A 12,966-nucleotide genomic window follows, 5' to 3' on the forward strand; every position below is an offset into this window, starting at 1 on the left:
AGATTGTATCCTTAATTGTTTCAAACCCTGACACTCCACTACTGATGTTACCAATGAAAGCTATTACCAGACAACGTTGTTGGAAGCTCTGTTTCCTTTGTGTTTTTTATTCGTGTCGGAAGATATTAGAAACTGTAGGGCAAATTTGGTATGGGGCTTCTACTTGTGTGTGTGCATGTTAAGCATTCACCTGCACTTTGCTGGTGCAAACTCTTAGTATTCTAACATTCAGCTATCAGCCTCACTACTTAGAAGGGTTTGGTGCACACAATTTGCACATTCAAAGGTGTTAAGTGCTTTGTAGTGCACACACAAGATGATGCAGAGGGGTATATATATCCAAAAGCAATTTTGTGTTCCATATTTGGTGAAAATTTTCCACCATACTGTGGGACATTAACTCTTAGGTAAGGTGGGGGGACAATGTGCATAGAACTATGATCTAAAGAGGCTTTGAAGGACTCCCAGTGTCAGATGTTTCTTGCAGCAAGAAGTTTATTCTTGTGCATTGGATGAGCTGTTTGTTGCTCTCTGGAATACTGGTTTTACTGCATGTTCATTAGCAGTTTCCCTTTTTCTCTCATGTTCATAGCAAGCTCCACTAGGATAGTAATCACTTACCTCGCAGGGGTATTGAGAAAATTAATTAGTGAATGTATGTGAAGTGCTTTGAAGATGAAAAGCTCAGTGTAAGTGCTAAGTATTTGTATATTCATCCATGCTAGGCACATGCTCTCCCTCCAAGTAGGATGAAAGCCTTGGCTGGGATGATTTAGTTGGTGTTGATCCTGCTTTGAGCAGGGGATTGTACTAGATGACCTCTTGAGGTCTCTTCTAACCCTAATATCCTATGATTCTATAAAAGACTATTATCTAACTGTGTCTAAATTCCAAAGATGAGGACTTGGTTTACAATAGCCTGCAAAATTCTATTTAAAAACGTGACTAACAGGAGCAAAGAGAAACATCTCAAATAATCCTAGCTTGTGTTTTTGCCTTTTGATTTTGTCTCTGGATAAAGGGGTTCTCAGGCAGCTCCACTAAAACAAAAGAAAGAAAAGGGAAGATATTGCTTTGCAAGATTAAAATGGAAAGTATGGAGTACACTGTCACAATGGGATAGCCTAATTTTGGCAATTAATTGATCTTTGACTATTAGCAGTAAATATGCCCAATGGCTTGTGATGGGATGCTAGAGAGGGTGGGATCTGAATTACTATAGAGAATTCTTTCCTTGATGTCTGGCCAGTGAGTCTTGCCTACATGCTCAGGGTTTAGCTGATCGCCATATTTGGGGTCGAGAAGGAATTTTTCTCAAGGGCAGATTGGCAGAGGCCCTGGGGCTTTTCGCCTGCCTCTGCAGCATGAAGTATGGGTCATTTGCTGGAGGATTCTCTGCACCTTGAAGTCTTTAAACCACAAGTTGAGGACTTTAATAGCTCAGACATACGTCAGGGATTTGTTACAGGAGTGGATGGGTGAGATTCTGTGGCCTGCATTGTGCAGGAGGTCAGACTAGAAGATCATGATGGACCCTTATGACCTTAAAGTCTATGAGTCTGTCAGGTGGGGCCACCAGGTACTATCTTAAATCTACATAACAATCTGTGTTGATTATTATAAATGTGTTTTATGCTGTATTTAAAACTGTAAATGCTCCTAACTTTAAGAAGCAACGTTTGAATAACTTAAGTTAACTAGACCATAGATGTGTTCCACACTGCTGACCTATGATCCGGGTTCTGCAACTTTACCTGTGTTGGCTAGTTCTTGCTCACTTGAGCAGTCCTACGGGCTCAGCAGGAATGGGTGTTTCTTTAGGATGAGATCTTCAAAATCAAGGTTCTGTCTGCTCTGCATGGACACAAAACCTCCCGTGTAAGAGTAGCTGCCAGGAGGCTATTCCAACTAATGCCAGTAAGGAATTCCCTTAAAATGGCTGGGAAATCATTTCAGCACAGGAAAGTTCTGGGCACCCCTCCTATGAAAGCAACTAGGAGAAGAGTGCTTTGGAACTGCTACACCACATCCAAGACACTGGAAGATCCCCCTGCACCAAGGTAATCACCCTGACAGCTGGCTACAGCAATTTAGCAGGCACAGCTCCACAACAGTACAGAATCTGGTCCAAAATGGTTTCCTCATTGACCTTGGACCAACCTTTTTTCCTCCCCCACATACTATCTACCTTTATCCCCACTACATTTCAGTGATGCTGTATGTCTATATAGCATGTCAAGGGTTTTGAGATTCTCTTGGGATAAAAAAAATCTATATCTACATGTTGTCTGATCACTTAACATTTTGCGCTTTCTTCCAGTCTTCACGTGATGCTGATCAAATATAATTTTGTGCTTCAAATAGACAAAATAATACCATCTGCTGAAAGCTAAAGAGGCACTGAAGTAAAAAGGCAAATGACGCTTGTTTGCTATCCACACCGACATGTTAGCAAATGTTTTCATACTCTGTGGTATCCTTTTCTCTTGCTGAAACCGAAAGGTCAGAGTTATCCTTCACAGAAAGACATTCTATAGAACACGACAAGGTAAATATGAAAATTAAATACATTTTTATTACCATGATTCCTCTGAAAGTTTTATAGGGCACTGAAGCGAAACTTGGCATTTTTAAATATGAAACACTGTAAGCTGCCTTAAGGTAATGGTGCAGCATGAATCACTCTGTAAGTGTATAAGTAGGTATGTAAAAGCTTTCTTATCTTTGGTTGCCATGCCAATGACGTCTGGCTATTGGATGACGTAACTTGCTTTGTTTTATAAGCAGGAATGAGTCCCTCACCAGCAATCGATGCAGTGAGAATTCAATCAGCAAACAGCATAGGGTTTAAAAGAGGCTCTGCAGGTTGAAATAATGTTGTCTTCAATGACCAAGCCTTCCCTAAAAAGTGCTATAGAAAGCATGCTATCTTGGACGAGTTTCAAAATCAACAAGCCAGCTCCTGAAGATAACGGATCACTGAAAAACAGGGACATTTTCAACATTGTTGTGACTCCAGATCGCATCCCAAAATTTTTCATTCCCTCTCTGGATGTGGAGCACATTCCCCTTCAGTTGGAGCCAGCAGAAGACAAAGAAGAGCATTCTCTAGAAAGAAGAATCTGTGATGAACTAGCCAAAAAACCCAGACCAACCAGAAGCAAATCTGAAGCTTGCATCAGAAAAGAAACTGTCTGCAGAAGAGGGAAACTGTTCAGAAGAGAGACTCTGTGTTCTACAGATGGGGTGGCTTCCTCCAGGGACTTGGAGAAAGCCGCAAACCACTCTGATCCTGCAACCAGGGCTGCTCTGTCTTTGCCCCATCTCTCCAAAATCACCACCCCATATGGGTTTCTCACATTAGGCGAGTGTCCCAACATCAGAAGGAAAGAATCCCTCTTTTTTGAGCATGATTCTGCAGAGCTTAGAATTCTCTTGTCCCAAAGGAGAAAGGCCACCTGTCTTTCCAGGAGTCCATCTAGTGCCCTCAGTAACCTTCAACAGTCCATGGAATGTGTAAACTCTCCAGCCACTCCTTTTAAGAGCAGTAGAGCTGTATCTTGGGAAGCAGTCTGCAGCAACCAGCTGCCTCCTCTGCATTATACATCAGGCTCTGAAGAGTGCCCCGTGAAATGTGAGAAGAAAAAGTTTCAGAAGTTGATGAAGAGTCATCTATCCAGTATCAAACATATGAGATCTCATCGTGGAGCCCTGGACAAACTTGTTATGCCAGCAGATAAGACATGAAACAAAACCATTTCCTAACTCCCGTCCAAAATCTGAAAGAGAATGTCTTCCAGGTTGGTGCACAAACTTTCAACTCGTACAGCCTTTCAGAACTCTGGACAGGGGCCAGTGAGACAGACAGAAAGAACTTGCTATACCTGACAGGGTCAAAGCTCCTGGTGTTTACCAACATCATGCTCTGCAGCTTTGAATCTTTCATAATGTAAGTGAAGAATTAACTGATTTAAATAGGCTGTTTCCCTAGGAGAATGTTTTCTGTTAAAGGCAACATAGTTTGTCATTATTCCTATGGGGAGGAAATAACCACATCAAAAGCAAACTATACAAGGACAATGTGTATTTTTAGAATATTAATGTTGGTTTCAAACTAATATTAACTTAGAAGTCTCAGTGTAAGTTTTATTTGTTGCCATTTAGTTACAGAGAGCTAAAGAAGTTTGTATTCTCTTTGACAGTATTAAAGCAGAAATGAAGACCAGTTAAGAAGTAATTTATCTCATTTTACTTACAGCAGCTAGTTGAAAAATGCCCATTCATAATCTCTAGCCCAAAATGTGCTTATGGAGATAGAAATAGCCAGATCTCTGGCTGATTGAAAACAATGATTAGCTAGCTGCTGTTTTTCCCTTTTCAATAGAACTGTTTATATTATGCCCCTAATATACTTAACCTTTCCATGGCCATTGGGGGAAAAAAAGGGAAACTGGTGTGAATTTGTGTGCCTTGATAATGTTTTACTGTAATGCAGTACCATTTACAAACTTTCATCATTCCACTTATAGCTGAACCCAATAAAATCTATTTTGTTTAACAGTGTTTTGGTATTTTCTTCAAGACTTTTACTTACCCAGAAGTTAGAAGGGGAGGTACAGCAGACGACTGACTACTGTGTTTAGGACATGTAGTAGGATGTGTGTTTCTGATTCTATTTGTTAACCTTAATTTTTTGTTAGGCATTGATATTCTAGTGCACTAAATACGCCAATGTAAAACCACTGCCAACATCTAGAGGTGTCACGATATCCAAGCTCTGATGTGAAATGTCTATGTTGAATGATCAGTGTTTTCAGGAAGCAAAGTTTACATCAAATTCAATAGCAATCACAGACTATATAAAGTGTACACCGAAACTTTTTAATCTGAGATCATTTTTAATTTGCATACAAAACAGTGATAGCAATGGAAATAATTATCCTTGATAAATTAAACCCAGCGATTTCACCATAAAGAGGCCTGTAACTGGGATGAAACCAGCAAATAGTCATTTGAATTTATGGAAAACTTATGCTACATTTTGGAATTGTTACAAATATTTTACACTATTTAAATCCTTTTGCACTTTGTTTAGTGTGCTGCATAAAAGTTGTCTACTAGTAGTAACTGCAGTATTAGAGTTACAAAAGTGATCTAAGCTCCATTGCGCTAGGCACTGTATATACACATGGTGTGACAAAGTTCTCCTCTACCTTGGTGGATCCTGCACTTATTGGCAGATTTGCTCACCTCAGTGACCTTCCCCACAATCTGGATCAACTCCTCCTGTGTCTGATCAGGAGTTGGGAGGTTTGGGGGGAACCCAGGCCCGCCCTCTACTCCAGGTTCCAGCCAGCCATCTATAGTGCCTCTTGTAACAGCTGCAATGACAGCCTACAAACCCTGGGCTACTATCCCTATGGCCTCCTCAAGAACACCTTCTTCTATCTTCACCAACAGGACCTTCCTCCTGTGGTCTGGGATAACACTTTCCGTAGTCCTCCAGCAGCACAGCCTCTCACTCTCAGCTCCTGGTGCCTCTTGCTCCCAGCTCCTCACATGCACTTCCTCTCCTCTAGCTCCTTCCTCCCTGAATGGAGTGAGCTCCTTTTTAAACCCAGGTGCCCTGATTAGCCTGCCTTGATTGGCTGCAGGTGTTCTAATCAGCCTGTCTACCTTAATTGGTTCTAGAAAGTTCCTGATTACTCTAGTGCAGCCCCTGTTCTGGTCACTCAGGGAACAGAAAACTACTCACCCAGTGACCAGTATATTTGCCCTCTTCCAGACTCCTGCACTCTACTGGTTTGGGTCTGTCACAATAGTAAGTGATTAATGCATGTTGGCTATAATATGTATTATGTCAACCTCTATATACATTATGCATTAAGCACCAATAACAGTAAGCACAAATATTGTAATAGTGATATAGCTTCAACTGGCCTATATCGTAATCCTGTTCATTTATGCCAAGGATTCCATAACTCCTGGCATTTACTAAAGTAAGCATTTGGCATAAACAGATAGTAAACTTGTCAAAATAAAGATACATTTGTTCTATGTCTTAGTACAGGCTAGAGAGGTACCTTCATGGACCAGTATGTGGAATGTATGTGTTCAAAACAAAGATAGGGGGTATGCCCTGGTATCAGAAAAACAAGGTAAAAAGCTGATTGGGTAAATCTAGTTTTAGATGATGCACATGGTACCTTTTACCAGTAAACAAATAGGGTACAAAACGATGGCTCTAGGGGTATAACTTTGGGAGCACACCTTCTGTGTAAGGTGAATATAATATCACTGCATGAGATGGCTCCTCTGAGACTAGTATCATATCGAATCCTGTTCCTGTATCATGAATAAATCTGATCAACATTGGTTATTTGGTCTCTTGAGTATATTTCATAACAAACCAAAGTGTGGGCAAACAACTGATTATACAATTTATCCACAGTGAGAGACAGTCCCTGCAATCTAATTAGATGAGACCGATAAAGGATGTTTTATCATTCCTACTTTACAGATGGGGAACTGAAACACAGAGAGATTAAGTAACCAAGGACTCTCAGACAGTCACTGGCAGACCTGGGAACTGAATCCTACTCTTCCAGTCCAGTGACTAATCCATAAGACCAAACTTTCTCTCTAGGCAAAACAACAACAACAACTTTGTTTCACCAAAATAAAATGGACAAAACTTTATAGTAGAATAATCCTGCAAATTAAGTGGAAACATAACTACTTTAAAAATATTCTGGGGGTAGGAGAAGGAAAGACATAACTAGTATATTTCCCCATTTTGTGCCTTGCTGAGGACCACACCCCTGACCTTAAAACTACCTCTATCTAAAGATTTTTATTTTTATTTTTAAATAAAATGATTCTAAAAACAAATGCTCAAATGATCAACACTTTCAAAATGGAAGGCTACATTTCAGCTGCAAAATGCATAGGACATTGCACACCTAAAACCCACATCATGTGTATATAAAGAGGCATTTGAGAGTACAAATTTGTACTTACACATACAACTACTTGGTTACATATACAACATGGGTGTTGTGGCCACAAGTAAGATGTTTTTAAATATGGCTCATGTCATATATACCTACCTGACTACCTATTGTACCATACTCCCAGAAGCTCTAAGAGTCAGATCAGCTCTAGGGATAATAATAGGATTAAGGCCTTGTCCAGATTTATGGGATGATAAAGAACTGGAAGCCAAATCCTGCACTTTCCATCTCAAGTAGAAGGGCACAGTGGACTTGGTATAGTTTTGCTACATAAAAGGGCTCTATTTGGCCCCTGTCAAGAAGGCCATATTCTCTGAAGCCATTTTACTCTGCAGAAGCTCCTCCCACTGTCCTGTACTATACGTGTCCTGCAGGGGGGAGCTGGGGTAGACCAGTGGAGGAGCAGGGTGGGATCCACCACTGTATTGGTCCATAGGTCATTTCCTCCTAATGGAGAAGAAGCAACAGCTGCTGTAAGCAAGGGCAGCTCTAGGGATTTTGCCACTCCAAGCACGGCAGGCAGGCTGCCTCCGGCAGTTTGCCTGAGGAGGATCCGCTGGTCCCATGGCTTCTGTGGTCCTCCAAAGCTGCGGGACCAGCAGACCCTCCACAGGCACACCTGAGGGAGGTCCACTGAAGCCGTGGGACCAGCAGACCCTCCACAGGCAAGCCGCCGGAGGCAGCCTGCCTGCTGCCCTCGCGATGCCGGCAAAGCGCCCCCCGCAGCTTGCTGCCCCAAGCACGCGCTTGCCATGCTGGGGCCGGGAGTCACCTCCGGCTGTAAGAACACCTATGGAGTGGTTCTGCTGATATCCTTACGGGATTGGGCCCAGCACATGACTTAGGCAGAAGAGTGACTGTTTCTCCCAGTTCATGGATCTCCCTGGAACTTACACAGGAGATAGGCGTCCAGATGCTTTCTAGTAAGATGAAAGTACACATACTCAGAGGCAAAACACAGGTGCCTAGGGAATGTTTACATCAAAAACATAGGCACTGACTGAGTGTAGGCACCTGCAGGATTTGGCAGCAACTGAGCAGGGTTTTGCGGATCACAGTGGTGCCTAAGGGACTCAGGCACGTAAAGGCTTATCTACATGATGAAGTAGTGCACATTACTGGGGTATGAATTCTAATGTGCACCAACATGTCGCACAATAACTATCAGCACTCTAAAAATTTCCCTACTGTGTGTTAACATAGTCCTATTTCAAACAGTTCTACATTAATGCAAACTAAGGAACTTTTAGCATGTGCCAGCAGGGTCTATATGGGCCAGTCACTGCATGACACAGTGGTGCCCAGTAGAATTGATACCCAACTAATGTACATTTTCGTACCATATAGACAGTCCCTAAGTCTGGGGACTAGGCTCCTAAGTACCTTGGTGGATCCAGGCCATTGTGCCTATCTGATGCATGCAGGCCAGAGTATTCCCTCTGAAAGGGTCCAATGGGTGCTGCCTCTTGCCTATGGCCCACTACTACTGACCTGTGAGGTGGAGGGTTTTGACTATTGCCCCATCCTTGTGCCACTCCTTCCTTCCCCTTTACAAAGGATCAATAGTGTTCTTTCGCCTATGGAATGCAAGGCCTGTGACTGCAAATAGTCCCTGAACAGGGCCATAGAACAGTGGGTTGGCTTCTTATGCCAAGCCCAACCCCTTTCTAGTCTACACAGGGCTAGTCACAAGCTAATCCACAGAGTTTGGTTTCTTCACATCTCTGAGAATTCTTTTTTTTTGTGTGTGTGTGTACGTCTTTCTCCCACTGACTCAGCTTCTTCATGCAAATGACTAAGGGACTGCACTGGCAAAAATTTCTAGTGTACTCAGATAAGGAAAGGCATGCCTGGGAGATGGTATACAACTCAATATTTCCATAACAATGTGTGGGGATAGCAATTCCTATTAAAGGCAGGGTGACTTGGTTGTTAAAAAGCTGTGAATTGTTTTGAAAATGTGTCTTCTTAGAGCAATGGTCATGACCCTTACCAGTTTGGTCACTGTTTCACAGATGCCTTAAAATGCTACATATTGTACAACAGTGTCAATAGAGCTGCAAAATTTATATCATTTCCAAGGTAATTCTCCTTTTTTTGGAAAATTTTAAATTCAAAATTTGAAGGAAAAAATCTATCAGCTAGGGTTGAAAAATGGGGAACACGTTTTTGAAAATGTTGTCATTTCCCCATTTTTTGTGTAAATGTTATATTTCCCAAAAAATGCTAGCAGTTTTGAGCAGCTTTCATGCAAGAATAACGTGGTATAGTTAGCGTATGAAGATATCTGTCCTAACCTAAATTCTAGCTCGAATATTTGCAAGCTGCCTAACTATAAGTTCCTTTACATTTCCAATTGTGGGTTATGTTTTTCTCCTAAAGCATTCTGTACTGGTCTGCGCTATTCAGTAGCAATCACATTTCATCACAGAGTTGTCTGCATTTTACTAGTGATTCCTTTATTCTATATGTAGGTTGTAAATCCATTTGTAAATTGCTTTAGGGTTTCCAGCTGAAATTTGCAGTATAATGTAGATCCATATTATCATGGTGGGATTGTTCTTGTGTTTCAGAACTTGTTTCCTATTACACAAGTGACATATAATGCACAGAACATCCGAAGACATGCCACCAGACAGACCTCCTTTCCTGGAACAGTGTTGGTCCTGCTTTCTTTCCAGGTATATTTTTGCTAAAACAATAACACGCAATGGGTGCTGTAATGACCTCTACTCATTTATAGTAAGTTACACACTGTAAAGCTGATGAAATATTTAACACTAATAAACAGGATGATCATTACTTTAATGTATAATGAGAAAGTAAATTAAATAGCTGACATTTAAATAAAAACATAAATACTTTATGCAGTTTTTACTTACTACATCAAGGAAGTAAGACATTCAAAGTCAGTGAGCAATATAATTGAATGGTTGGTGTAATGGAAAGAGTTTTCCATAGATACCATATTCACTTGTGTCATAAATAAATAGCTAAGGGTTAATGTTTCTTTTACCTGTAAAGGGTTAACAAAGGGAACCACACACCTGACCAGAGGACCAATCAGAAACCTGGATTTTTCAAAGTCAGGGAGGGAATTTTTGGGGTCTGAGTCTTTTGTCTGTCTCTCAGCTATGAGAAGGTTCTTTCTATCTTCTAATCTTCTGTTTCCAAATTGTAAGTACAGGTAGAAAAACAATATAGGCTTTTATGTTGTTTCTGTTTAGTTGTTGGGTGCATTTACTTGTATTTATTGCTGACATGTATTCAAATGGATTTCTTTATAATCAGACTGTATCATATATTTCTTATACTAGCAAACTGTATTTTGTCACTTGATACAGCGATGTATGCTCTGTGTTTTTTCTTTTCTTTTACATAAAGTTTTCTTTTAAGACTGTTTGAGTTTCTTCTCTGTAGCTAAGGAACGAAGGGAAGGAATGTCTCTGTGTCAGATCTACGGAGGGTGAAGCTCTGGCAGCACCAGGGAATTGGTGGGAGGGGGAAGAGAAATAGAAATTCTGTTCTTTATTAGGGGTTGGTCTCTGTGTGAAGAGAGAGACATACTTCTTGTATTGTGATGTAAAGAGATTGCATCGTAAGCTCTCAGTAGGCCCAGAAAGAAATCTGGGGAAGAGAGGGGGGGAAGGGAAGTGGTTATTCCCTTGCTGGTTAAGACTTCAGCGACTCTGTAGTCTTGGTCGCCCCAGGGAAAGTTGGGGGACCAGAGCGAGGCAGCGCGTAATCTCCTGTCTGGCAGCGGTAATTAAGCTTGGAGGTTCATGCTAAGCACCCAGATTTCTGGACGCTAAGGTCCAGATTTGGGAATTAGGCTTATGATAACTTGGGAATTCATTTTTACAGAGTTTGTTTGTATTTTTAGGAACTTAGACTTTCCATGAGGTTCTCTGAGTATTTTTGCCAACATTAACTCTCAGCATCCTTCTAGATAGTTAAGTTTTCCAAAACCAATTGTACAGATGGATAAAAAATGAGGCACACAGGGTTGAGACTTATGCCGCATATAATCATTGCAATTAACAAAACCCAGGCAACCTGATTCCCTGCCTTCATAGATTCATAGTTTCCAATGCCTGTGATCATCTACTCTGGCCTCCTGTACAACATAGGCCATAAAACTTCCCCAAAATAATTCCTAGAACTGATCTGTTAGAAAAACATCCAATTTTGATTTTAAAATTGTCAGTAATGGAGAATCCACCACAACTCTTGGTAAATTGTTCAATGCTTAATTACCTTCATTGTTAAAAAATTCTGCCTTGTTTCCAGTCTGAATCTGTGCAGATTTGACTTCCATTCTCTGGATTGTGTTTATACCTTTCTCTGCTACATTACTGCCTTGTGCTCAAACCACTGCCACACACTAGACAGAAGGAAGGAAAGTTTAAGCAGAAGTTTGCATTGTCTCAAAAGGAAGAAATGTGTTTTCCATGCAGATAATCAATGCTGTGTCACTCCAGCTGAACTCTAATGGGAACTGACAGTAAGAATTACAAATAATTAATAATAAAGGAATAATTAATCTTCACCGACAAAGATTAAATGCAGATTACCATGATAATTGGGGATCCATTTTCTGGGAATTTTCAACTAGGTTTTGAAAGTCATAATGGCCTTTGAAAAGATTTCACAACTGACTCCAAGCAGCCAAATCCATCATATTCTATATGGACTTGTTATAGCCCAGAGCTCTTAAATAAATGTGTTTTATTTAATGCTGAATAAATACATTTACTTGCTAGTATCAATTGTTGCTCAAGATTTTTCCTAGGCCGGGAACTAAGTAGGAGGCAGATTAATTTAACACATTTTTGGCAATAACTGGGCTGATTGTTCCTGATCCTTTTGCAAAGGACAGGTGCAGGAGAAAGATATGAGGATCAGGACTATTTTGTCTGCCTCAAGTATAGTGACCCTGGTAGCTCAGAGGGCATGACCAGAAGGAAAGCATGAGGCACCAGTGTGCTCTTGTTGCCAAGAAGGCCAACGGCATATTGGGCTGTATTAGTAGGAGCACTGCCAGATCAAGAGAAGTGATTATTCCCCTCTATTCAGCACTGGTGAGGCCACACTTGGAGTATTTTGTCCAGTTTTGGTTCCCCCACTACAGAAGGGGTATAGACAAATTGGAGACAGTCCAGCAGATGTCAATTAAAATGACTAGGGGGCTGGGGCACATGATTTACGAGGATAGGCTGAGGGAATTGGGGTTATTTAGTCTGCAGAAAAGAAGAGTCGGGGGGGGGTTTTGATAGCAGCCTTCAATTAGCTGAAGGGGGGTTCAAAAGACGATGAAGCTAGGCTGTTCTCAGTGGTGGGAGATGATAGAAAAGGAGCAATAGTCTCAAGTTGCAGTAGCGAAGGTTTGGTTTGGATATTAGAAAACACTGTTTCACTAGGAAGGTAGTGAAGCACTGGAATGAGTTACCTAGGGAGGTGGTGGAATCTCCATCCTTAGAGGTTTTTAAGGCCCGGCTTGACAGAGCCTTGATTGGGATGATTTAGTTGGTGTTGGTCCTGCTTTGAACAGGGGATTGGATTAGATGACCTCCTGAGGTCTCTTCAACCCCTAATATTCTATTATTCTAATTTTAACAAGTTGTGGCATGCACTTCCCCTATACTAGTTTAATTCTAGTGGCTGGTATAGAAAGGTCAGGAGTGATATGGTAAGAACATACACACAAAGGCATTAGATCAAAACGTAAATTTTCCTTCTGGAGGGTTGCAATGTAAAATTACTTTATTTCTTATTATTCGGAACACAAGAAGCTAAAAACAAATATTGACAGAGAGAGCAGGCTGCTCCCTAAAACAAAGAGGCAGAACTCACCCCATCTAAATCTAGGCTGTCTGTCTGCTGACAGGCCCAGATTACGCACTTCCCTACAGAACCTCCCAGTCTTCAGGTAGGACCAGGAAAACCTCCCTTC

The sequence above is a fragment of the Chelonoidis abingdonii genome, chromosome 6 (assembly GCF_003597395.2).
Source record: "Chelonoidis abingdonii isolate Lonesome George chromosome 6, CheloAbing_2.0, whole genome shotgun sequence".
NCBI lineage: Eukaryota > Metazoa > Chordata > Testudines > Testudinidae > Chelonoidis > Chelonoidis abingdonii.